The 27302-nt window shown below is 42.6% G+C and overlaps 1 protein-coding gene across 1 annotated transcript in view; it reads left to right on the top strand.

Moving 5' to 3' along the window:
• The window catches only part of plxnb3 (plexin B3), a 158078-nt gene that overhangs the window by 35517 nt on the left and 95259 nt on the right, over positions 1-27302 (top strand). The window contains 1 exon segment of the mRNA XM_034171829.1: positions 3278-3358. The gene's annotated coding sequence lies outside the window, so the exon portion shown is untranslated.

Below are 27302 nucleotides of genomic sequence, written 5' to 3'. Positions count from 1 at the left end.
CTGCTAAATTTGTTAGCACTTTATTGGTTTAGCATTATAAAAAAACTTTTCAGTTAGTGGTTTAATGGTTATCAAAGCTAGGTTTTCAGTTAGCTGTGCCCAGCACTGGACTGGAGAAAGTGCGCACGGTGCAGCGTAGTTCTACAGCTTCATTGTGGAATGGAACAGAGAAGGATTTTCTTAAAAAAGATGTGAAGTTTCAGCTACAGTTTGCCAGAAGGTACATGAGAGATGCAAGCCTCTATTTGATCTGTTTTGTTGTATGAAAATCCTTCTGCTACTATGCTAGTAGTAGTAATAATTTTGTTTTTGCATTGTGTATGATATTATAAAATGCATTACATTATAAAACAGAAACATGCAGTTATATTTTTGTAAATATGTCAAAACAAACTGTTTCTTTTGCATTTAAAGTAAATTAAGTTTAAATAATTTAAAGATTTCCCTGATACATTTTTTGAAACATAAAATAAAAAAGGCTCCAAATTTTATGAACTGCAAACAGCAGCACAAACTGAACTGAAAATAATACAAAATACAACTGGAATTCTTGTAGAAATGCTTTGCTGTAAGAGGACGAGGAGAGAAGAGTAAACGAGCAGAGTAAACGTAGTTTGTCTGATGGTCCCTCCACAGAGTCTGGTTCTGCTGAAGGTTTCTTCCTATTAAACATGTCAGATCTTTAATCCAGATCTGCTCTTCAAAGATGCATAAGATGTCTTTTATGAAATGAATCCATTTAAATGGAGAATTTACCACAACATAACATGTTATACTACAAAATAATTAGCATTCTGTCGTTTTTCCATCATGATTCAGTTTTAAACCTGTTTATTTGGGCTGAGTCATCATCAGGTGCTTTTGGCTTTTTTCTTCTTGTTTTTGAGAAATGCGTCCTTTATTATGAGATCTATTAAAACATGTTAAACTTTTCCTGCTGCACTGAGATACCTTATCTGGCAACAGCACTGATCATGTGATCACCTCAAGTTTCACGCCACGCAGACTACGTATATCATCAGATCAGATCTGGACCCAAATCGAACGTGTTGTCTGAGATAAACAATGCTAACGACGTGAACGTGAGTAGCCGGCGGTGACGGGGACAGATGACCACGAGCAGCTCAGTCTGTAGATCATCAATCAATAGCTGGCATGATTGATTAGCTGTGAACGACAAGCTGCTTGTTAACTCATTATATGGTCTGGCAGCCAATCGGGAGCTGATTCACTGCCTGACCTCATGGTCGGCCTCAAAGGCAGATGGCGACTGAAGCTTTATTAAAGGAACAATCCTCCTCCTAAAAGGCCAAACTGTCGGTGCTGCAAGCGCCGCTAATCAATTAAATTATACCACTGACAGTTATTAATTAGTCATTATTGGTTTGATCTGTGACGTGTCACAAATGTCCTCCAAGTCACTTGTTCTGTGAACAAACAGTCCAAAGATCCAGAAAAGGCCAAACCTCAAAAATAAAAACGGTCATGATGAGAAGCTTCTGCTGACCCACGTTTCATGATACAGTGTCATATTAAAACCCAGAAAAAACATCTAATATTAAATTACACATTAAATCTAGGTGCTAGTTGTGACCTCTGACCTCATGAAGAATGTATTATGAAATCAAAACCACTGTAATTAAACATAAAACAAAGTGCTGGACTTAAACTGTTTCATTAAGAATGAAAAAAAATAAAATAAAATGCTGCATCATCGGTTTACAGAAACAAACTGAAATCTTCATGTGTTTGGTGATTGTGCTGCAGATTTTTGATTCCTGACACGTAAATTACATTATTTAAAAACATGCCAAAAATTTAGGGTTAATATGAGTAGTGCTCAAGGCGAAGAGTCGCCGCGGACGGCGTGAGGAGTCGTCGGGGTAAGGACCAAGCGCTAAACTTTGATCGCGTTTTTTGACCCCTCCACGAAAGTGAAATTTATTACAGTCCCTTGACTGGCCACTTGAGGCGCTAAAACTGAACACATTCCCATAGGAGTCCATGTTAAAATGCCCAAATTTAAAGCAGAAATAAACATGTTTACAGTCTGGAATGAAAAAAATGGTTTTGGTCTCTATAGATAGCTTCTGCTTCCATGACGACTGTACAGGGTGAATTTATTTCTAACTTCTTACTTTAAGATGTTTTAAGAAATGAAGTTATGATTATGGGCGTGGATGCTTTGAGTGACAGCGGCTCAGCCAAGTGTTTCCATGTCTCGTATCTTTAGCTCCGTGTCCGCTCGCTGCAGCTGCTAGCTGTTGTGTTGTTTTGAGTATTTTATTATGGGGAAATATCAGACCGAGGTTAAGTACGGACCGAGCGACAGTGAGGTCCGTGTGAAAAACACAGAGGCCGTTTGCTTCAGCAGCGGAGGTGAAGTTCACCTCAAAAAAAAAAAGAAAAAAAAAGAATGACTTCACCTCCTCTGCTCACGTCAGAGTCCTGGGGCTGAGCTCACCTCCGAGCTGAAGGCCGGTGTCTTGACAGAACAGGAACTTGCTAACAGATGGTTTGGTCGTTAGCTGTTAAACTTTCAATCTGTGTTCTTTCAGATGCTGTTTAGATATTTATGGAGTACGTTTATGTCTGACTTGCTTTTTCTAATCGCACTTTTAGCTTCTGGTTTGTAAAGAAAATACACGTTTCGGACTGATTGTTGTGGAAACCATGGGAAAATATCCGATCGGTAATCAGCCAGTCAGAGTGCGCATAGCGTCACAGCCATATAATAATCTGTCTTATTGTGCGTTGAAATGTCCTAATGGATCATTTTAGACGTCTCTGCTGCAATATTCACACAAAGTGAAATTCTCGTCAGATTTAATGTTGTACGCTAACAGCGTTAGCATTTTTAGCAGCTGTTGGTAACTTCATCCATTAAGCCCGTTAATGCACATCTACCCAGAACATACACGACTCATTACTTTTAATGTCCACAACAAAGTAAACCATTATGATAACCACCGCACAGGCCCCAAAAATATGTTTTAATAAACACCTGACCCAGGTTAGCATGTTAGCTGACTTGAAGAGAGGGGCGTGTTCAGGTGTCTTTCATCACACACTGAGCCACACACGCTCCGCCACTTTGTGCATTAATGAGTTCATCGTGAATCAGTGTGGGTGGGGCTCTCAACATGGCGACGCCCAGACATGGGAGACACTTTGGCTGTTCCGGGTCTCTATAGAAACCGACGGGTGATGTCACTCTGTGGTCAGGATGTACATGTCACGGTCATCGGCTGAGTGTTGATGTTTTGTGTCCCTGCAGGAGACGTCCTCCTGATGAAGAACGTTCCTCCTCCTCACACTCCAGTTTCCACATTAGAGACAGTGCCAGTTACCGCAACAGGTTGGTGCAACTCTAACTGTTAATTAAACCTGCTGAATCAGCACATCTGGTTACCATAGAAAACGATGACCTCAGCAGAAGATTAAACATGAGATCATCAGTCCTAATCAAGGCCTGAGGATGACTGCAACCTGGAAAATTATGGCAATTTTTTTAATAGGCTGCAGCTCTTACAGTCACATGACAAAGTCTGATTTGTGTGCGTGTGCACACATGCATGTAGAGAAATCCAGTTGTATGTAAAGGTTTGGACACCCCTGATGATTTCCGTGATTTTCCTTTATAATCATTGGTTGTTTGGATCAGCAGTTTCAGTTAAATATATCATATAGCAGACAAACACAGTGATAGTTGAGAAGTGAAATGAAGTTTATAGGATTTACAGAAAGTGTAATAATTCTTTAAATAAAATTAGACAGGTGTATAAATTTGGGCTCCCCAACAGAAAAAAAAATACATCAATAATTAGCAGATCCTCCTTTTGCAGAAATAACAACCTTTAAACGTTTCTTATAGCTTCCAATGAGAGTCTGGATTCTGGTTGAAGGTATTTTGGACCATTCTTCTTTACAAAACATCTCAGGTTTGTTGGTTTCTGAGCATGGACAGCCCACTTAAAATCACACCACAGATTTTCAATAATATTCAGGTCTGGGGACTGAAATGTCCATTCCAGAACATTGTACTTGTTCCTCTGCATGAATGTCTTAGTAGATTTTGAGCAGTGTTTAGGGCCGTTGTCTTGTTGAAAGATCCACCCCCGGCGTAACTTCAATTTTGTCACTGATTCATGAACATTGTTCTCAAGAATCTGCTGATATTGACTAGAATCCATGTGACCCTCAACTTTACAAGATTCCCAGTACCTGCACAGGCCACACAGCCACACAGCATGATGGAACCACCTCCAAATTTTACTGTAGGTAGCAAGTGTTTTTCTTGGAATGCTGTGTTCTTTTTCAGCCTTGCATACTGCCCCTTGTTATGTACAAATAACTCAATTTTAGTTTCATCAGTCCACATCATCTTATTCCAAAATGAAGCTGGCTTGTCCAAATGTGCTTTAGCATACCGCAAGTGACTCTGTTTGTGGCGTATACACAGAAAAGGCTTCCTCTGCATTGCAACATCTCCTTGTACAAAGTGCACAGAGACACTATCTGCAGCAAGATCATGTTGTAGGTCTTTGGAGCAAGTCTGTGGGTTGACTATGACTGTTGTCACCATCGTTCGCTTCAGCTTATCTGAGATTTTTCTTGGCCTGCCACTTTGGGCTTTAACTAGTAGTGTGCCTGTGGTCTTCCATTTCCACTGTGTTCCTCACAATGGAAACTGACAGCTGAAATCTGTGAGATAGCTTTTTGTATCCTTCCCCTAAACCATGATGTTGAACAATCTTTTTCAGGTCATTTGACAGTTGTTTAGAGGCTCCCATATTGCCACTCATTAGAAGAGATGCAAACAGGGGATACATTTGCAAATGGCCACCTTAAATACCCTTTCTTATGATTGGATTCACCTGTGTAAGGAGGTTAAGGGTCAGTGAGCTTTCCAAACCAATTTTGTGTTCCAATAATAATGCTAAATGTATTAAAATCAATAAAATGACAAGGGTGCCCAAATTGATGCACCTGCCCAATTTTGTTTAAATAATTATTGCACACTTTCTGTAAATCCTAGAAACTTCATTTCACTTCTCAAATATCAGTGTGTTCATCTATGATATGATATATTTAACTGAAATTTCTGATCCAGACAACCAATGATTTATAAAGGAAAATCATGAAAATTATCAGGGGTGCCCAAACTTTTGCATACAACTGTATGTTAAAACTCATTAACATTGCTTTTGGATATTGTTGCCTTTCGCTGTTATGTTGCAGTATTTGTCCTTGGTGTTGACTTTAAACATTGTTGCTCATTGTTTTTGCTGTGTTGCGATTCTTGAGAATGTTGTTGTTTTGTGTTGCTGTGTTGCATTTCTTGAGGACGTTGTCGTTCTGTATTGTTGCTCATTTTGTTGCTATGTTGGATTTCTTGAAGTTTTCATTCTGTATTGTTGCTTGTCTGTGTTGTGATTCTTGAGGACGTTGTTGTTTTGTATTGTTGCTCATCAGTGTTGCTGTGTTGCGTTTCTTGAGGACGTTGTCGTTCTGTATTGTTGCTCGTCGGTGTTGCTCTAACATGTTGTTTTTGGAGGTTGTGGTTCTTTGGCTGTTGTTGCTGATCTGAGTTGACGTGGAAGTTGCTCACTGTGCTTCATTGACCTGATTGGTTGGAATCTGTCGATTCAGTGTGTTTGGGTGGAACAGTTTCTCTTTGTTTCACTGACGGAGTCGAACCCTCGACCTCTCTGTCTCTAATGTCTCTGTTGTGATTTTCTCTCCCTCCTCCCTCCCTGCCTGCCACTGTCTCCCCCTCCTGTCATTCTCTCTCTTTCTTTCTCTCCCACTCTCTCTATCACACACATTTCCTCCCAATTACTGTGTGTCACCTTTCACCTCCTCCTTGTCCCCTCCCCCTCCATTCATCACTCTGCCTTGTCGCTGCGTCTCTGCACGTGCACGCTCTCCAAACCTCCCCCACGATCATCGCCTCCCCCCCAGAGCCTCTTCACTCGTCCTTCATCTTTTGTTCCTGTTCAGGTCCTTACCTGCCTGATGATAAACTGCACAAACACTAATATGAGGTAAAGCGTAAAATGTCAACCAGACATTAACATGTCAGCCTTATGTAGCCCTGCCCACCAATGAGGTTTCACCCCAACATCAAAAGCTGCTTTTTCTCCCGACTCGAGTGACACATCTTTTAATACAACTAGTGCTTTGATCACATTTGGACTTTCAACCTGAATTTTTGTTTTTATGTGTGGTTGTGAACGGATGAGACGCTTGTTGGCATCAAGGCTTCACGCGACTCGTGTTATGTTGTTAGTGCGAGGAAAAAATTATCATAAATGTGTCCTGTGTCCACAGAGATGAGATGAGATGATTTAGTACAAAATATGGTTGCCCGATTCTGACTGCTGATATTTACACTTATGAGGAGCAGTTGAGCAACAAAAGGAATCAACCTGCTTCACCACAAGAGTCAGACTTCAGGTTACGAGTGCGTTGAAGTTTCTTATAGCAACGCTTAAACTGTTTCAGTTTGATAAGGATTACAGTCAGTTAGATCCACCAGACCCAGATTTTAGTGACAAAATATCACAATAAATCCATAAAATAATGCATGCAGTTTGATGTTGGCCTGCTGGTCACAAGTGTGGCCTGAACTGGATTATTTCATTACGATAAAGGGCTGTGACTGTGGTGGTTATTTATCTAATGTAGGAATTTGCGGTGCGACTTAATAAGCACACACAGTTTGCATGTGAGGGATAATACAGAGAAATAAAATCAGATCATACACATGATATTTGAGCGAGCGGCTCCACCAGCTGTGCACGTTACACATGCAGAGTGAGACCTCAGGCCGTGTGTGCTCTCTTTGTGCACTTGATTGATGTGTGTGTGTGCAGCCATGCATGTGACCCCTTGGTGTGTGTGTGTGTGTGTGTGTGTGTGTGTGTGTGTGTGTGTGTGTGTGTGTGTGTGTGTGTGTGTGTGTGTGTGTGTGTGTGTGTGTGTAAGATTAATATTACATGAGGCTCCTGATGAGAAGTGGACAAACACTCCCAGCTGAGCTCCAACACACATGAATGAATGAATGAATGAATAAACTTATTGTTCGACACACACACACAGACATTTTCTATTAACCAACCTTGTGAGGACCGTCATCGCTAACAGCTAACCTTAAGTTAAAGCTAACATGAATCCAAACTCTGACCTAAAACTATTTATCCAAACTCTAAGTTTAGCTAACCACTAAAGGGCCTGTGTCCATGTCACTTTTTTTTTTTGAACACCCATCTTTTTGAAAACAGCGCCCCCTACATAGTGTCTTTTTTATGCGGTCACTTTGAGTGTTTTAATTGGAAAATCTCTGACATTTTCAGGAAGTGGCCTTTTCGTCGCTACAGCGCCTCTTCAGGCAGGGTGGGGCAAAACGTGGTGGATCGGGATTAAGGGGTTGATCCAGGAATTAGATTTCACTTTCTTTAACAAAACTTTTATTTATTTATTTTTGACAGTTTTGTTAAATGTGTGGTAAGCATCAGATGGGTCTCTGTGATCTTCATGTGATCACTGTAACGAGCAGAGCAGGGAGCCGGGTGGATTAGGATCAGACCTGCCAACATGTAGACCTGGGTTCAAATCCCATTCACGCGACCTGTCTGTGTCCTTGGACAAAACACTGAATGTATATTGTCTCAGTCCATGCAGCTGTAAGTGGGTACCGGCCTCAGCTGGGGAGGTAACCTGTGTTTGATTGGAGTCCCCAGGGAGAGTTGACTCATCTGCTGGATGCTCCAGAATCCAGACCTGAGCATCGGCACCAACGGAACTCAGGGCTGATAAAACTTACTGAACCAGCGGATCCAGAAACACACATCACAGAAGATGAAACGTACGGTCTGCGCTCACAATGTCTCTCGGGTTTGGACTGTTCTGTCGTCACGTTCACATTTTCAGGCGTAAGAGCATGTTGCTGTCATTCATTCGTTATCTTATCTCCTCTTGTCCAAGTCACGGTGCCAGTAGATCACACAGCTCACCCCACACTTCCCTGTACATGCCACTTTTATGTCGTTTTAATTGAATTACTTTTTAAAAATACATTTCATTTTCCCCTAATCTCTAAATGTTGAGCAGCTATAGTCACCACATTTTTTTCTGGGATGGTCCAACATAGACTTTTTATTTTTTGACAGTGTCTTTAGTGTCTCCAGTCACAGCCAATGAAGCCTGTAACTCTTGGTGGCTTCCCTCACTGGTCTTCTTCAGTATAGTTATTGCTGAATTAAATTTTTACAGTTTCAAAATGTATTTTTAATTGATGCCTGCATCTGAAACAGGCTGACATACTTTTTGATTTTTATTTGGATTCTGTCACAAAGTGACATTGCAGCAACTTGTTGGAGATCGAGTCTGAGATCTTCACCACACAGATGGAACTATGCCAATGAGCTACAAAACAAATAAAGCCGTCTGACTGTAAGTCTGCATGAAGAAGCACCACCGCAGCAGTGTGCAACAGCAGCAGCAGTATGTAACGACAGCAGCAGCAGCAGGGTGTAGCAGTAGCAGCAGCAGCAGGAGGGTGTAGCAGTAGCAGCAGGGTGTAGCAGTAGCAGCCGTATGCAACGGCAGCAGCGGCAGCCGTATGCAGCGGCAGCAGAAGTGTAACAGTAGCAGCAGCAGAAGTGTAACAGCAGCAGCAGCCGTATGCAACAGCAGCAGCCGTATGCAACAGCAGCAGCCGTATGCAACAGCAGCAGCAGAAGTGTAACAGCAGCAGCCGTATGCAACAGCAGCAGCAGTGTGTAACAGCAGCAGCCGTATGCAACAGTAGCAGCAGTGTGTAACAGCAGCAGCCGTATGCAACAGTAGCAGCAGTGTGTAACAGCAGCAGCCGTATGCAACAGTAGCAGCAGTGTGTAACAGCAGCAGCCGTATGCAACAGTAGCAGCAGTGTGTAACAGCAGCAGCCGTATGCAACAGTAGCAGCAGTGTGTAACAGCAGCAGCCGTATCTAACGGCAGAAGCAGCCGTGTGTAACGGCAGCAGCCGTATGTGACGGCAGCAGCAGCAGTGTGTAATGGTGGCAGCAGCAGCAGTGTGTAATGGTGGCAGCAGCAGCAGTGTGTAGTGGCAGCAGCAGCAGTGTGTAACGGTAGCAGCAGCAGTGTGTAACAGTAGCAGCCGTATGCAGCAGCAGCAGCAGTGTATAACAGTAGCAGCCATATGCAACAGCAGCAGCAGCAGCAGAAGTGTAACAGTAGCAGCCATATGCAACAGCAGCAGCAGCAGCAGAAGTGTAACAGTAGCAGCAGCAGTGTAACAGCAGCCGTGTGTAACGGCAGCAGCAGCCGTGTGTAACGGCAGCAGCAGTGTGTTGTGGCTGCAGATGAGATCCTGCTGATCACTCGGCTGGGCTGAACCTGGAAACGGGCCCTCGGAGGTTTACGCCGTCTTCACATTGTATTAAAGTGTAATTGCCATGACAACCGCAGCACAATTTATCCCTCTGAGTGGGAAACATCGGACAGAAACAAACTCACAGTTTTAACGGGACGCGCGTCACTGCTCAGATTTAGCAACACATTTGAAGTCAGTTCAGCCTAAATATCCTCCTGACATTATGGGGTGACTCGAGTTAGCTTCAGTTTGAAGTCAACGTCTGCACTTTTGGGGTTCCCTAAACTTGGGCAGCAGTGATGTCATCGCGCCCCTGGTTGCCTGCAGCAGTTCAGATTCTTTGAAGCACTGGTTTTCGGCATCGTGCACGTTTTGGCGTGGATCTCGTGCACGTTTTGGCGTGGATCTCGTGCAGGATGTCCTGCAGCGTGTTTTAGTGCACGGACTGTAGTGGCACGCCTCAGAGTTTGTTCAATATTTAGCAGCTGCTGGAGCATTTCCCACCATGCACTGGGGGTCACACTGGGATTACTTAAAACACCCACAGCAGCAGGTGATGGGAGGAGGGGCAGGATTAAAATCCAAGGACAGAATCAAAGAAACAAATCTGCTTTGGGGCGTCCTGGTGACCTCACCAAGTGAAGAGGAACCCTGGCTTTTTCCCGTCAGGGTGTTTGTCGTTCCCGGTTTGTGTCATTCACACTTGGCTGTTTCAGTTAAAACAGTCAGTGTGATATTACACACATTTACTGTTTAAAACTTTAAAATATAGCAAAAAGCTTCTGATCACCTCATATTCCTGAAAGCTTTGACTTGTTCCCTGTGAAGTGCAGTCAGTGGATGAATAAATGTATCCTTTCACATTAACTCAAATACAATAAATGCTACAATCTGGTAACTTGCCAAATTAAAAGGACATACGGTTGTATGTAAAAGTTTGGGCACCCCTGATGATTTCCATGATTTTTCTTTATCAATCATTGGTTGTTTGGATCAGCAGTTTCACTTACATATATCATGTAGCAGACAAACACACTGATATTTGAGAAGTGAAATTAAGTTTCTAGTATTTACCGAAAGTGTGCAATAATTCTTTAAACAAAATTAGGCAGGTGCATAAATTTGGGCACCCCAACAGAAAAAAATACATCAATATTTAGCAGATCCTCCTTTTTGCAGAAATAACAGCCTCTAAATGCTTTCTATAGCTTCCAATGAGAGTCTGGATTCTGGTTGAAGGTGTTTTGGACCATTCTTCTTTACAAAACATCTCAGGTTTGTTGGTTTCCGAGCATGGACAGCCCGCTTAAAATCACACCACAGATTTTCAATAATATTAAAGGTCTGGGGACTGAAATGGCCATTCCAGAATGTTGTACTTGTTCCTCTGCATGAATGCCTTAGTAGATTTTGAGCAGTGTTTAGGGTTGTTGTCTTGTTGAAAGATCCAGCCCCAGTCCACAGCACCTTATTCCAAAATGAAGCTGGCTTGTCCAGTGTGCTTTAGCATTCCTCAAGCAACTCTGTTTATGGCGTGTAAGCAGAAAAGGCTTCCTCTGTATTGCAGCATCATACAGCATCTCTTTGTGCAAAGTGCGCTGTATAGTTGAACGATGCGCAGAGAGACTATCTGCAGCAAGACCATGTTGTAGCTCTTTGGAGCAGGTTTGTGGGTTGACTATGACTGTTCTCACATCCTTCGCTTCAACTTATCTGAGAGTTTTCTTGGCCTGCCACTTCGGGCCTTAACTAGTACTGTGCCTGTGGTCTTCCATTTCCTCACTATGTTCCTCACAGTGGAAACTGACAGCTGAAATCTCTGAGATAGCTTTTTGTATCCTTCCCCTAAACCATGATGTTGAACAGTCTTTGTTTTCAGGTCATTTGAGAGTTGTTTAGAGGCTCCATGTTGCCACTCATTCGAAGAGATGCAAAGAGGAGAAACATTTGCAGTTGGCCACCTTAAATACCCTTTCTCATGATTGGATTCACCTGTGTAAGGAGGTCAAGGGTCAGTGAGCTTACCAAACCAATTTTGTTTTCCAATAATTAGTGCTAAATGTATTCAAATCAGTAAAATGACAAGGGTGCCCAAATTTATGCACCTGCCTAATTTTGTGGCAACATACAATTTTCTGGCAACACACAGCCAAACCCGCATACCAAATTTGGTTGATCTGGGTCCCGTAGGGAAAAGGTGTTTTTTCAGACCCCAATAACTTTCAGGGTTCCAGTCCGATCCAGAGGATAGTGAAGTATGTATTGCTCTGCCCCCAGCTGAACCCATGTGCCAAGTTTCAAGCAGACTGGCCCAGCAAGCGTTGAGAGGTAGTCTGGAACGCTCCACGTGACGGGCACACAGATGCGTAAAAGCAATTACTATAAGGTTCCGATTGTATTATAGTTTGTGTTTGGTAACTGATCACATTTCAAAGTATTCTTACCAAACAGCAATTATTGATCAACTAATAAATTGAGAAGTGGGTTAGATAGTTAGTGGGTTTTGATAATTGATTAATTGTTTTGAGGTTTTTTTAATCTGAATTCTTTGATTTCAGTTTCTTAAGTGTGATTATGTTCACACTTATGTTCTGAGTATTTTTCTTCTGTGGACAAAACAAAAGTAATGAATGCACTGGACAGTACTGGACAACACTGATGGACTTTTTTCACCTTTTTGGGGGGGGGGGGGGGGGGGGTACATTTTATGGCCCCAACGACAAATTGACTAATTGAGAAAATAATCGATTGATTAACCGATGATAAAAATAACCATTAGTTGCAACCCTGGTCAAAGGTCAAAGGCCGAGGCTGCGTGTCTTCAACAGATTACACGTGTGACAAATCAGGACAAATTAAAACGCGGGAATTGATGAGCAGCTGTTGTGTTGGCGATAATTTCTTACTAATGTTTCATCCCGCGTGCATCTGCAGGTCTGTTAGTGAGATAAAAGAGATACAGAACATTTAATAACGTTGCGTGACCTCAGCAGCTGGGAGGTCGCACCCATGCACACAATTAGTCATCCCAACACGTATGTGACACCATGAGTCAAACCGGCGCGGAACACGTGTAGCCAAGTTCACGCCAGAAAATCTACTGATGGCACCACAGACAGAGGGGTGTGGCCACGTTTTGAATGGAGACCACAGCGCCGTCTTCACGCCTCTAACCTCCGAATGATTAAATATTAAAGACTCTGACCCCGCCTTGTTTTGGGGTTCTGTGGGTGTGTGTTTGCAGCGTTATCTAAGACTCGCCCCTCGCTATTCCCTCAGGGACACTCCCACTCTCTCTCTCTCTCTCTCTCTCTCTCTCTGAACAATGTGTCGTTCACAATAATGGGATTACAGCCATCGAGCCGACTCCTCTCTCTCTCTCTTTCTCTTTCCTTGTCATCTCTTTTCTCTCTTTCCGTGAGTGGCGTCGGTCTCTTCTGGCTCTTTGCAGGCTCTTCGTTCTTGGTGCCTGTTTTTTGGAGGGATGAACGCTGAGCAGATTGCTGCGTGAATGAAGTAAGTCTCTCTGACCGAGCTTTGATTGACAGCTGATCGCTGTTAATTGCGCTGTAATTCGATTAGAGGCTCTGAGATGATTGGTGGAGAGACACAGACTTTGACTCTCTCTGTCTCGCCCGCTGACTTTAAGTTCCCTCACTGATAAAAAAAACACTTTCAGCGTCTGCAGCACAAAATCTTTATTTCCTCTCGTATCTCTAATGACACCTTTAACGACATTTTCTTCGTAACATCTTTAAGAATCGTATTTGTAACTTCTTTTACAGTTTGTCAGATGTTGTGCCAATAGTCAGTCATTCTGCTGATTGAGCAGCTACAAAATTAGTTGGTTCTTTGTCCTATGAGCCTGTAAAATATTTTTTCTTGTTATCATGTCTTTAATGATGGTGTTAACAGTGCTGAAGTCCAGGTGGGGGCGCTGTGTCAGCAAAAACACAAATAATACAGAAACCAATGCGAGACATGGTGCAATAATTAAAAGTTAGCCCAGTCAAAATCTGATTGACTTTTCTTGACATCCCCAACTTTTCAAGATATGCTTTCCACAGTTAGTCAAAGCAAAGTAAAAACACTTCACTGGATGAAAAAATGTCATTGTATCTCTGTTATCATGTCCTAAAGAATGCTTCAGTTTTTACGTGCAAAATGTCTTTAATGTCCTGCTGTGTAAGTAAAAGGGTGCAGGTGAGAGTGCAGACCTCCATCATGGCCCAAACGCACCAGCGGTAGAACGATGAGGTGACACAGACTCAGAGTGCTGATTGTGTTTTTGGAAGCACACTGGATTTAGCTTCTTAGTATCATGGAAGCATTTTACCAGAAGCTAATGACGGCTCGCAACGGAAACGAAACGGAGGAGACAAAAATTGACGACCAAAAGAACCAAGAATACACAGTGGTGACATCACCCATACATTTGGACAAATAGTCAACATCACATGTTGTAGAATCCATCAGTTAAATTACAAGAATCTATTTAGGTGTCACCATTCCATCTGTCTGTCTGTCTGTCTGTGATCACAGACAGACAGACACCTCACTGTTTCACATCCACTGAAATTGTGCAATGTGGCCTCCAGGTTGTGTTCTATACATCATTCCACCACTAGATGTTGCTTGTGCTGAAGCAGTTGGCTGGAAGCCTTGTTGAAGTGTTAAAGCAGCTTCATCTCAATCTCACTGCTCAGTGTTTTTCATCTCATAATGTTCATTAATATCTTCTGAGAGCTGTGATGAGCGGATGCTCCATCAGCGGTTTAGCAAACATGCCGCTGTCTTTCTCCTTTGTCTGCTTGAGGAACGTCCCAAAAATAAAAGTTTTTTTTTGGCCTGAGGTGTAAACGTGAGAGTATAATGGCGTCTGTATTGTTGGATTCTTTGTTAAAGATGAGGACAAAATAAAGTCAGATCTGCACTCCTCTGATTTAGTTGATGATGTCATAGAGTCTCGATGTTGTCCGAACATCTGTCTGTTTTTCCCAGACAATCGGACGTTTAGGTCGAGGCTGATGGTTTGATGAGAACGTGCTGACAGTGGAGCTGCAGCATCATCAGTCAACTACTAAATCAATCAACTATTTTGATAACTGATTAATTGTTGTAAACCATTAAAAAAATCTCCACTGTTTGATTTCAGGTCCTTAAATGTGAATATTTTCTAGTTTATTTTGCGAACTTCTTTAGTCCTCTCTGAGAGTATACAGAATATTTCCTGACATTTTATGGACCAAACAAACTAATCGATTAATTGTCCATATTTTCTCAGTTAATCGATTATGACTGTAATCCTTAGTTGCGGCCTGAACTGACGCGTTGTCATATTGAAGCACCAGAAGTGGAGTTTGAATCTGTTTATTTCTGGCCGTTTGTTTAAAAAGAATGAATGAATAAATAAATAATATTAAATAAACAGGGAGGTGACGTCTCAAGTTGGATCCTCGGTTCAAATCACGATGGGTCCCTGGACAAGGTCCTTAATCCCGGCCCACTGTCACAGAGTCCAATCGGATCAGTGCCCGCCCGAAGCGTTCAGTTACTTGGAAATGCTTCAGTCGTCTGAAGCTTTGAAACAAACAGAAAGTCTGTGGTCAAAACAATAAAGTATTTATTTTGTTTGTGAGCAAGGATATGACAGAAATGTGAAAATTATCAGTAAAACTGGATCTTTGTGTCAAGCTGTGGTGGGTTCTGAGACCTCTGTGGTTCTGGTGGTTGGCTTTTGATGGGTTCTGTGGTTTGGTGGGTCCTGGAAGGTCTGTGGGTTCTGGTGGTTCTGTGGTTTGATGAGTTCTAATGGTTCTGGTTGTCCTGTGAGTTCTGGTGGCTTTGTGGAGTCTGGTGGTTCTGTGAATTCTGTGGTTCTGATGGTTTTATAGGTTATGTGGCTTAGTGGGTTCTGGTGGTTCTGATGGCTCTGTGGGTTCTGGTGGTTTGTGGTTTGAGTTCTCATGGTTCTGGTGGTTCTGTGAGTTCTGATGGTTTTGTGGATTCTGGTGGTTCTGTGAATTCTGTTCTCATGGTTTAGTGGGTTCTCGTGGTTCTGTGAGTTGTGTGGTTCTGGTGGTTCTATGAGTTCTGATTTTTTTTGGATTGTGGTGGTTCTGTGAATTCTGTGGTTCTGATGGTTTTATGGGTTCTGTGGTTTAGTGGGTTCTAATGGTTCTGTGAATTCTGGGGTTCTGGTGGTTTTGTGGGTTTTATGGTTCTGTGGTTTAGTGGGTTCTGGTGGTTCTGTGAGTTCTGATGTTTTTTTGGATTCTGATGGTTCTGTAAATTCTGTGGTTCTGATGGTTTTATGGGTTCTGTGGTTCTGTGGGTTCTGGCGGTTCTGTGGATTCTGGGGTTCTGGTGGTTCTGTGAGTTCTGATGGTTTTTAGGATTCTGGTGGTTCTGTAAATTCTGTGGTTCTGATAGTTTTGTGGGTTCTGTGGTTTAGAGGGTTGTGATGGTTCTGGTGGTTTTGTCATGATGTGGGTTTTGTTTGGCTTTATTTTCATGTTTTGGTTTGGTTGTGTTCTTTTGTTAGATGTTCTTGGTTTTATTGCTTTCCTGTGTGTGTATTCTCTTGTAGGGTTTTTCCTGCTTGGGTCTGTCTGTCTCTGTCTCTCTCTCCTGGCTCTTGGTCTCATTGATTTGTGCCTGTTTTCTGACATTCACAGACGGTTTGGATCATTCGGCGTGTCGGAGTTCAAACCGATCAAAATGTTCTGTGATTGATCTGATCAGCTGTTTCGTGGGATTCTGAAGTATCAGACTTTCTGTTTGCTGTTGATAAATCCTGCAGGATCCATGTTTTCCTGTCAGATCAGAACTGATAAAATCAAAACCGTCAGAACCTCAAACCTTCTTCCTCTGGTGAGACGGAAAAACAACACTTCATGAAAAAAGTGTTGAGCAGCGTGTTTTTTTTCTTTCTTTCTTTCAGAAAAACGTGGAAAGACGAAGACGCTGTGAAGACGTTGTTGTTGTGTGCGTTTGCTGTGTGCTTCTTTATTTCCAAAGCGTTTTCACAGACAGGCGTCACAAAGTGCTTCACAGCCCAGTTACAAATAAAAACTAACCAAAACACAATAAATACATGACATACAGACAGAATACACAGATGTGTGTGTCTGTTGTGTTTTCACTCAGCTGCCATCCAATCACAGCACAGAGTGTGAGAACATCGAAACACATTTGGCATTTCTTTCGGCTTTTCTCTGGTCACAGTCTAGAAACACAGTGTCTTGGGGAAGTGGGCGGGGCTGAACGCTTTATGATGGACTTCTTGAGTTTCCTGTCACAGGTTTTTGTCCTTCAGGAGGTTTTTTTTTTGTCCTGCTGAATTCTGATGGAAAGTGTTGAACTTGTAGAGACATTCACGTTTCTGGGTCCTTGACCTTTGAGATCCAGATACAACTGGGAAGATCTTCTGGGGTCATAAGGTCAAAGGTCAGAGGTGTTTTGGGATGCTGGATGCTGATCTCTGGTGTTGAATTAACTCCTTTACAGGATATTTACAGTTTTCCAGTTCGCTCGATGACTGAAGTGTCGCACGTGAGATACCAGGCGCAGTTCGTGAAGCTTTATCACGTGGTTGTGGACTTTTGCTATTTGTTATTTTGCAGGTAAACCGTACCTTGTCTAGCCACTAACAATTCTAGCTCAGAACACTGGATGGACCTGCTCTGAGTCCTGAGTAGGTGGTGGCGAAGGTCTGAGGTCTGTTACATGTTGATGGTCTTTGGTGGGTTGTACGTTCACGGGTTTCCACCTGCTCACCACTGTTAGCAGGATCTTGACAGAACAGGACCAGATGTGGGCCAGCTGTGGCCCAGACCTGATGTGGTGTTTGAGTTTCGTCTAAGTACTTGGGTCAGCTTTGATCCAGACCAGTAAAGTAAACGTGTGAGTGAACTTGGTCTCAAACAGAGTGGTGGAAACCCAAAACCAGAGGGCACCAGTTAGTACTTACAGAACCGGCAGGGTCCCCTTGACAGGCCACCTGACGTGGTTTGCTGCAAATTTTCAACTGAATGATAATTTGGGCGTGGGTCAGTGTCATCTGATGGTTCCTGTGACTGGACCGGCCCGGTCTTGTTCCTGGGATCTCGGTCTCTCTGCAGGGCGTCGGCGTCTTGGCTTCAGAGTCCCCCACTCCTTCCTGCTTCTCTCTGTATTATGAGTTTTTCTGTCTTTTATTACCCAGACCGCCTCCTCCTCCTCCTCCTCCTCTTCCTCTTCAAAGTCTTGTTTTAATCTTGTAAAAATTCTGCTCTCATAAACACGCTGGGGAACACATTCACGCCTGTTAACTACTTCAATAAGGCGAGCAGGAGCTGGAGAGCGAGGGAGAAGCAGCCGCAGTCAACGCCAGAGCTATAAAACACACAACAAAATGAAGCTGGTCTAATAAAACCGCACCTTCTCCTTTGCCTGTTCTCCATCCATCCCCTGAACCCCAACAAGCCAAAAACACACAAAAATGACAAAACAGCATTTGTCATGTTGTCAGATTGTTCTTCCTCCCACAGTAAGTGATGCTTGAAGGCGCACAGCAGGGTTCTGGTCTGGACTCTTTCTGGAGGTTTTCAGCATTTGGTTCTTTATGGCTGAGAGCTGCTGTGTTGGAGTTTATCTAAGGCAGGGTCAGGTGGGGCGGTGGTGGAGCCACTGACATGTGGGCGTCATCTGCTGTTGGAGAGATGTTGATTGTGTCGTACTCGCACGTTGGAATACCCTGGGTGTTCCCTGTGAAATTCTGCCTGAAGAGAGGATGGGCAGATGCATGAGTTTCATTTGTCAGAACACTCATGCCCCCATATATATATATATATATATATATATATATACACACACACACATATCAGTAAAATCACAAATAGCTCGCCCGTTTAGTGACAAATCTGTTTCGCCTTAAGCACAACTCTCGTACTGCAAACTCTCTACACACTGATGACGTCATCACATATATGACATGGAAGTGACCAAGAAAATGCTATAAAAAAGGCTTTGCTTTTTTTTTCTTTTTGAGATGTATTGGGGTCACAAATTAAACTATTTTAGGCCGGGCATTTAATCATATTTAATAATAATAAAAAATGTTTTTAATTATTTTAGGGCAGGGTTTAATCAACTTTAATAATAAAAAATATCATTCTAGGGCAGGTGTTTCATCAACTTTAATAAAAAATGTATTATATATTTTTGGGGCAGACATTTAATCAACTCAGTTTTTTTTTTTTTTTTTTAGTATTTTAGGATGGGTGTTTAATCAACTTTAATGAAAAATTTTTTTTAGGGTGTGCGTTTGATCAAATTGAATAAATCCATCCATCCATTTTCTTCCACTTTATCCGGAGTTGGGTTGCGGGGGCAGCAGCTCAAGCAAAGCCGCCCAGACCTCCCGATCCACACACACCTCCCCCAGCTCCTCCGGGGGAACCCCAAGGTGTTCCCAAGAAAGCTGAGAGATGTAGTCCCTCCAGCGTGTCCTGGGTCTTCCCCGGGGCCTCCTCCCAATGGGACGTGCCCGGAACACCTGTCCAGGGGGCATCCGGAAAAGATGCCCGAGCCACCTCAACTGACTCGTTTCGACGTGGAGGAGCAGCGGCTCGACTCCGAGCTCCTCCCGAGTGACCGAGCTCCTCACCCTATCTCTAAGGGAGCGTCCAGCCACCCTGCGGAGGAAACTCATCTCGGCCGCATGTACTCGCGATCTCGTTCTTTCGGTCATGAGCCAAATCTCATGACCATAGGTGAGGATCAGAACGTAGATCGATCGGTAAATCGAGAGCTTTGCCCCCCTACTCAGCTCTCTCATAATTATGAGATCAGCGGTTGATTTTTCTTTCCTTTTTTATTTTTATCCAGTGAATGCAACGCTTCCATATGTGATGATGATGACCACCAGAAAATTTCTTGGTGGGGTTAAAGGTCATGGTCATAGGCGTGCAAAACATGACTGAAAATACATTACTGGTTAGCTTTGGTGCCACCTAGTGCAGGACGCCCTTCCTTAATTGGAGTGAAATAACTTTCATAGCGTGATATACGCTTTAATGTTTTTTGACTTCAGACAGGTTTCCGTTGCTATGAAGGTGTACGAATATATTTACTGCTGGTTAGTTTTGGTTATGATAAAAAAAAACAAAAAACGAGACAAGTTCCCCAAAGTTTGTCAAGTGGAATTTGAATCTTGTCACCAAGAGAAAGCATTTTAATCACAATCTGCAGACGAACTGATACCTGAGAAAAAGTAATGAACACATTAATCATCAGTGCAGTTCTGTAATGAACAGTGGAGCCTCTAGAGGGCAGTAACAGTACTGCGAGTTGTTTATTTATTTTTTTGCTTGTTTGTTTTTATAAAGTGAATAGTGCTGATGCAACTGTGGGCGAGTCGTCAGGAAGGATTTCTGCCCCTTGGGATGAAACGTGATGAACTTGTGAGCGGAGGCAGTGGGTGCTTCCCGCGCTGCTGCAATCAAAACCACTTCCACGTGGCGCTAATTGTAGCAGAGGCTGCACATGACGGCACAATGTTAGTTTATCAGGGGAAATGTGAACAAGCAGAGAATGGTGATGGGCGATAATGATACCGTCACCATGTCTGGCTTGCGCTGGGCGCGTGCTGAGCGTTTGGGCTATCAAAGCGTTGGAGCCGTTAATATTTAATCTCTGCAGTGATCAGGATTCTGTTTGTGGCGCTGCAGCGGGCGCTGAGGCAGGAGATTGTCTTACAGTACCAACCAGGACACTGAAAAACAGTCTTACTCTTTTTTTCTTTTTTCCCCTAGTTTTACACTGTGTGCCTCCCTTGGACACCACTCCAAATGTTCAAAGAGAATGACGGGCTTTGAACCCAGAGCCTTCCTGTTGTAAGGCAGCAGTGCTAACCGCTGTTTCACCACGCACGTGTCACTGTGACGGTCGGGAGGCAGCAGGGCTTCATTTTAGAAGCTGCTAACTGCAGCATCCTTTATTTCAAAGCTTCAGAATTGAATTTATGCCAGCGGTTTTCAGTCGTCACAGAACCGTGTTCAATACCTCCTGACGACAGGTTGTTGTTATGTTCATACTTGATTTAAGGTTTCTGTTTGTGGTCCCGGTCTCTAAATTTAACTGCACCTGGGACTGTCGTGATCCTCCAGCCTACACACTAATTGGTTTTGGGCGTTGGTGGCTGTATTGGCACTCCAGTCACCAAAAAAAAAAAAAAAACACCTCTTCAAACTCGACAACAGAAGAGATCTTTGTTTCCACACTCCGTGGGAGGAACTCTGCTGCTGATTTCCATCAAACAGGATGTGGGAAATGTCTGGTTGGGTCCTTCTCCTTGGAAAAAGACCAATGGTTTCGTTTCTGGAGGTTGCTGACTCTGAAGGGTCGTCCGCCACACGGCAGCATCCGGCTCCAAATGTGATGCGGCTTGATGCAGGTGGGACCTGGACATCTTTTCTCTCATTCAGCGTGACCGTCTTCTGTGGAAAACTCCACTTTGCAGTGGCAGCGCTCTCCAAGGTCCACAGACCTGGAAGCATCCAGACCTTGGTGAACAGATACACCAACCTGTGTTTCCCCCAATGGGATATAGGCCTAGCGGCCTGCCAGGTTAACACGTACTCTTGCCAGGCCTGAAATATTTTGCTCACAATGCCGAGAATAAAATTCAGCCAAACATCCACTGATTCAAATGTCAAAAATCATTTCAAAACATTGACAGCGCTTTGATTCTCTGTTATTTTGTAGAGATTTGACACTAATCAGCATATTATTATTATTATTAATTTTTGACTTTACCAGCAGTCATCTCACAGCAGTTTGATTTGTAAAAACTCCACCTGCTGTCCACATCTGTTATTGTTCAGACTGTTCACACCACAGATATACTAGATAGGCAACACCTGTAGAGAAGGTCTGCCCTGAGCGGATCGCGACCCCGCAATCTTGAAATGTTGGAGCACCGCAGCTGTTAATGGGAAATGCATGCTCTGCACTTGTAATCACTGTCAATTCTCTGGCCGACTTCCCCGCCGGAGGACTGTTGACATGAGTTTTCTATTGACAGGAGCTCCACTTTACGCTCCATTCGCAGCCTTATAGGGAGAAAGAATCAACAGTTATAGTAAATCTGACTTCATAAATCAAATCTATGTATCTGATTTGACCTAAGCACAGGTTTTCACTTCTTAAATGTAAATAATGGCGGAGACATTGGCCAGAGAATCAAGTGATTACAAGCGCAGAGCATGCATTTTCCACCGACAGCAAGAGACCGCTGCAGCGCTTCAACCTTCCGAGATGGTGGGGCCGCGATCCACTCAGGGGCAGGGTCTTGCCTATCCAGTATATCTGTGTTTCACGCGATTTGTTTGTGCCCTTAAAACTCCTCCATTAACTCCTGTTTCTCACCAGTCATCTGCCCTGCTAAAACCAAAATTTCAAATGAAGAAAAAAAACCTTAGAAAACTTTGTTATTCTTAAATTGGTCTGCATGATGATTGTTTGTTAATCTGCTGTCTTGCTGGATGAGGGTTACTAACTGGTGTCCCATGGTCCACATTTGGCCCAGCCTAGTTTGTATGAACATGTGCTACCAGGGTGTCTGGACTTGAACTTTGAAGAAAATGTGAGTGCAGTGATGACACACACACACACACACACACACACACACACATATATATATATATATATATATATATATATATATTTCTGTCCATCATTTACCTGTATTTTGGCATGCTTAGTGCCAGAAAGTTATGTTCGATCCAAAGGGATCCAAAAAGGCTAGGACCAAAAGTTATATTGGATCGGTTCCCACTGACCAATAGCGTTAGAGCTTACCGCCAACAGCTAGCCAATCAGAGCGCGGCATACAGTTACTCATGAGATGACATCACTAATGACGTAGCGGAGGTCAGGAACTAGCTGACAGACGCTGGTTGAAAAAAATGGCAACAAACATGTCAACAACAGCAGAAAATCGTCTGCCAGTGAGGTTTGCTGAGTTCACAGAGGAGGAACTGGGGGAAATATTGAACTCCAAAGATGCCAAAAACACTAAGAAGGTAGACAAGCACGCTACTGACGTTTTAGAAGCATTCATATGCTGTTCGCAACAAAATAAATTTATCTAATTTACTTGACTCTTTGTTGTTTGCTTAATTTGGGAGGGGGGTGGAGAACGCCTCGTCCACTTCTCTATGTTGGACCAGGCCCGGTGCCAGAAAAAAATATTAAGGGGGCGATGAGTTTATCACAGGGGGCGGGGTCGTCCCCCCCCCCCCCCCCAAAAAAAAGTGCGCACCGGAGGAGACGTACCTCTGAGCGTGCGTAATGAATTGGGTGCGCTCCTGGAAAGCTCGTGTATTTAGGCTACACCATTGTAAGAGACTGACTAAGAGTAAAGAGTGATGACAGTATTTTTTTTTTAATTATTATTTGAATGTATAGACCCTCGGTCAAGTGATCTCCTACATACCACACAGAGCTGGTGTTCTGTCAAGATGAGGTGCGGCAACTTTCGACACTCTGAGCTGTGACGTACCTTCGTGTTGTCCAATAGAAACGACGCGTCGGGCCAAAACACGGAAGACTCGTGGCAGAAACCACTGATCTGTACAAAATGGATTGGACCAATCCAATTGGTGCAGAAACCACTGATCTGTACAAAATGGATTGGACCAATCCGATTGGTGCAGAAACCACTGATCTGTACAAAACATTAACGTGTGACAGGACTGCTCATTTATAGAGCAGTTTTCTGAAGAAAAGTCATTGGAAATGTTTTTTGTTGTTGTTACCTCAAAATTTCTGATTACTGTTAAAAAAGTTTAGAACACTGGTAATTAAAATAGCTAAATAAATCAATAAATGGTTCTTTAGAAACCTTTCATCTGTAAATTAAAACCACCTGTTATTTCATATTAGATAATTTCTTGTTTAACATAAGGAACCTTGGACATTTATTTTTAGAGAAATAAAATAGCATGGAAACGTGTATATTTTAAGTCTGGTAGATTATTTATATCTTATTTCAACCAGAAAAACAAACACTAAATAAATACAAATGTTTATTATAAATGCAAAAGGAAATAATTTAACAATGACTGCAGTGTGATTGTAAAGTAGGATTTCTGTGACATAAACCTCATGGTCAATTTTTTTTTTATAGTCATTTAAACTTGTAATTTCGTCAAAATATGTAATTGCCTTCAATGTTATCAGGACAGAGTCATTTCTAAAATATGAATTTGAGCACAATAAGTGGAGAGCTTCTACCTGTGCAAATGTCTTCTGACTGATTCGTGGACATTTTTAATGATCCGTTCATTTATTGCAGGTTATCACAAGTTGTCCTTTCAAGCTCTTCCAAACCCTGGTGAATTGCATATTGCAAAATCCATATCGGATTGGAAAGTCCTGTATTCCACATGGATAGGTATACGCAGAATATTTTCACAAGTGTTGGTCGCTGGAAATCGAGAATGAGAGATGAACTTGAGTTTTGGTTTTGGGGAAAAGCCAAGTGCAGGAATGTTGTCGCAGCCAGTGAAGAAAATCAGGATTTCTTCCAGAAGAACATCTTTTTCAACTGTGAAATAAACACAATGAAATTACATCTACTACAAACCAACGGCAAGAACAATTACTGGTTAGGGAACACCTATAATACCCGAGAATGATGATGCTACATGGATGAGGTGATGGTCTAGTGGTTAAGGTGTTGGGCTTGAGACCAGAAGATCCTGGGTTCAAATCCCCGCCTGACTGGAAAATCACTAAGGGCCCTTGGGCGAGGTCTTTAATCCCCTAGTTGCTCTCGGTGTGTAGTGAGCGCCTTGTATGGCAGCACCCTGACATCGGGGTGAATGTGAGGCATAATTGTAAAGCACTTTGAGTGTCTGATGCAGATGGAAAAGCGCTATATAAATGCAGTCCATTTATTGTTAAAATATAAAATGAAACAGCTTTTTAAAAAATAATAAAATAGTTACTGTTCAAAGAGCCTTTTACTTAGAAGCAGGTGTTCTGCTGGATTCTCAGGACCAGATGAAGGTCTCTTCTGCAGTTTTTAACTCTGGTGGTGTTGCTGAAAAGCAGAGATGTTTTCTTTCGGCTGGACTTCACGGTGTTCAGCTCATCACTGGAAGTTTGGTTGTCTGCACAGCAAATGTTCCTGATTGGGACAAATAAAAATATTTCTTTAAATATAAAGAAACACTAAACAATTTATACCTAAAAAAAAAAGGGGGGGGGGAAACGGCCAAAAAAAAAAAAAAACGATGGAAAAAACGCCCGAAAAAATAAGTTATTTAAAGTTGAGCTTTTGTGGTGTCTGAAAAAAGCTGTAGCTTTATTTGGTAAAAATAAAAAAGACTGAACCATTTACAAATTAAAGTGTTCACTCAGATCAACTGTGCTAAAAGGCTAAGCTAATGTTAGCCGATCATTAAACCTTCACAGTTCAGTAAACGTCACGTTTTATTTTTACATTATTCTCACCTCAGTAAAGCAGCAGAACTAAACTCCGTTGGGCAAACTGGGACTTCGCATATATCCAAAAAGTGGGAGATTTCGGACTGAGTGGGTTTGCTCCATAACCCTGGCGGCCTGGATTGCTCTGCGCAGTGATGATGCCTGAAGGCCGGCTTCTCCGTGCGGGTCGGCCGCTGTCGCGGTTCAATCGATATCCCACCAAGACATCAGTCCTCCCTCGATCGGTGTCACTCAGAAGAGTAGCTGAAAAAAGCTTCTCCCAGCAGGGTGATGGGAGAATCATTCTGCTGCTGTTTTTTAAAGGTTTTTTTGTGGTTCAGGCGACCGAAGTTCAAGACGGCGATTGCTGAACTTTTTTCAGATTGTGGAAACAGCCAGAGTGTGATGTAGCAATCTCTGCCCCCTTGCCGCTTCTGAAGCGACGCGTCTGACGTCACGATGCGTTGGAAACACACCGCCCTCTGCCGCACTGACAAGCGCAACCCTCAACCTATCAAATCCCTTGAACACAGACACGCGCCATATCCGTTTGTTTTAAAATTAATTACTTTAGTTAATTAATTTGGTTAATTTGGTTTATTTGTTAAATACGTGATATTATTGAATAACTAATATTTTGCTATATTTTCCAGTATTTGTTTTTCTTTCTTTTTTTCTTTTTTTTTTGATAACTCTAACATCCGAGGGGGCGAGGTTGATGACGTGAGGGGGCGTCGCCCCCAAACGCCCCCTCGTGGAGCCGGCTATGTGTTGGACTCCTTACCATCCATTATTTGTGTGTGTATATATATATATATATATATATATATATATATATATATATATGTGTGTATATATACTGCATTAGTTGCAGTACAGGGGAAGAGCAGTAGTCTCGGTCATGGTATATGGGAACTGCAGTAGTCTCGGTCAGTGATACACGGGAACAGCAGTACTCTCGGTCACAGTCAGTGGTGGGCACAGCTAACCGAAAAGTTAGCTTTGATAATCATTAATCTGCTAACTGAGAAGTTAGCTTTTATCACACTAAACCGATAAATCGCTAAAAAAAATTTTGTGGAAGTTTCTGCTAACAGATAACTTTTAGTATTGGCTCAGTTGTGGCCACGTCAGATTACACTGTCGGCTACTGATAAGCCAGTTTGGAGTTTAAGCACGGCAGGGGCTGCTGGGCAGGATCACAAACACAAAACGAACGCACGAAAAATAAATAAATACAAAATAAATAAAACACTCTCATCATCTTTATCAAAAGCAGTAAATCACAGTATTAGAAGTCACAGTTTATCTCTCTTACCCAGCTATGGCTCGTTGTAGCTGGTAACTGGCTTCATCGGTCCAGTTAACTCTGAAGTGCACGGTGCCGACAGACTCGCATGCACGGTGCAGCTTCTTACTTGAACTTTATTTCTCAATTTCAGCAACACAAACATTCCACAGCTTCAGGCCGACAGATAGCTGTAACTGTTGAATTGGATAGATACTTAAAACTGTCCGATGCCGGCTGGATATGCACTCCAAAAACGCAGACACTAAAACACTTGCGCCGCTCCCGTTCATAATAACAATTAAAAAAACGAACTCCCCCACGCACACTGCAACAGAGGAGGAGCTTAACAATACTTCATTTCTCATAATGCAGAGTAGGCTTTATGCATACATTACCCACAAGTCTAACCTCTTAAGGTGACAAGCTAAGCCTGTAACAATATTATATATTTATAAACTCCTAATGGAGCTACAACTCACCTGTATTGCATTCACACACACAAAACAAATGCACAAAAATAAATAAATAAAAATACTGACTTCTGAGCTGCTTACATACTGTTTTTGAGCAGTGTCTTCTCTTACCAGCGCTTGTGTTCTTTGACCTGTGAACCAAGTGTTAGCTAGCTCTCTGTGTTCAGAAACAGGAACTGACATGTATGATTTTAGGGTTTACAAATGTTTTTGACTGTTAAATTTACTGACTTAACAGCAAAAAAATGTTAGCAGAACTAAATTTAGCGGAAGGTAATTGGTCCGCTAATGGTTTTTAAAGCTAGCTGAAAAGCTAATCCGCTAATGAAAACAGCTTAGCTAATTAGTGGTTAGCAGATTTGCATAACTGTGCCCACCACTGGTCACAGTACACGGGAAAAGCAGTACTATCAGTCACAGTACACGGGAAAAGCAGTACTATCAGTCACTTTACACAGGAAAAGCAGTACTATCAGTTGTGGGACATGAGAACAGTAATACTATCAGTCACGGCCTACAGGAAAAGCAATACTATCAGTCACGGTACACAGGAACAGCAGTACTATCAGTAACAGTACATAGGAACAGCAGTACTATCAGTCACGGTACACAAGAACAGCAGTACTATCAGTAACGCTACATAGGAACAGCAATACTATCAGTCACGGTACACGGGAACA

Source organism: Thalassophryne amazonica, chromosome 6 (genome assembly GCF_902500255.1).
Source record: "Thalassophryne amazonica chromosome 6, fThaAma1.1, whole genome shotgun sequence".
Classification (NCBI taxonomy): domain Eukaryota; kingdom Metazoa; phylum Chordata; class Actinopteri; order Batrachoidiformes; family Batrachoididae; genus Thalassophryne; species Thalassophryne amazonica.
Note: the sequence above shows the minus strand (reverse complement) of the source record. Positions and strands in the feature narration are given on the sequence as shown.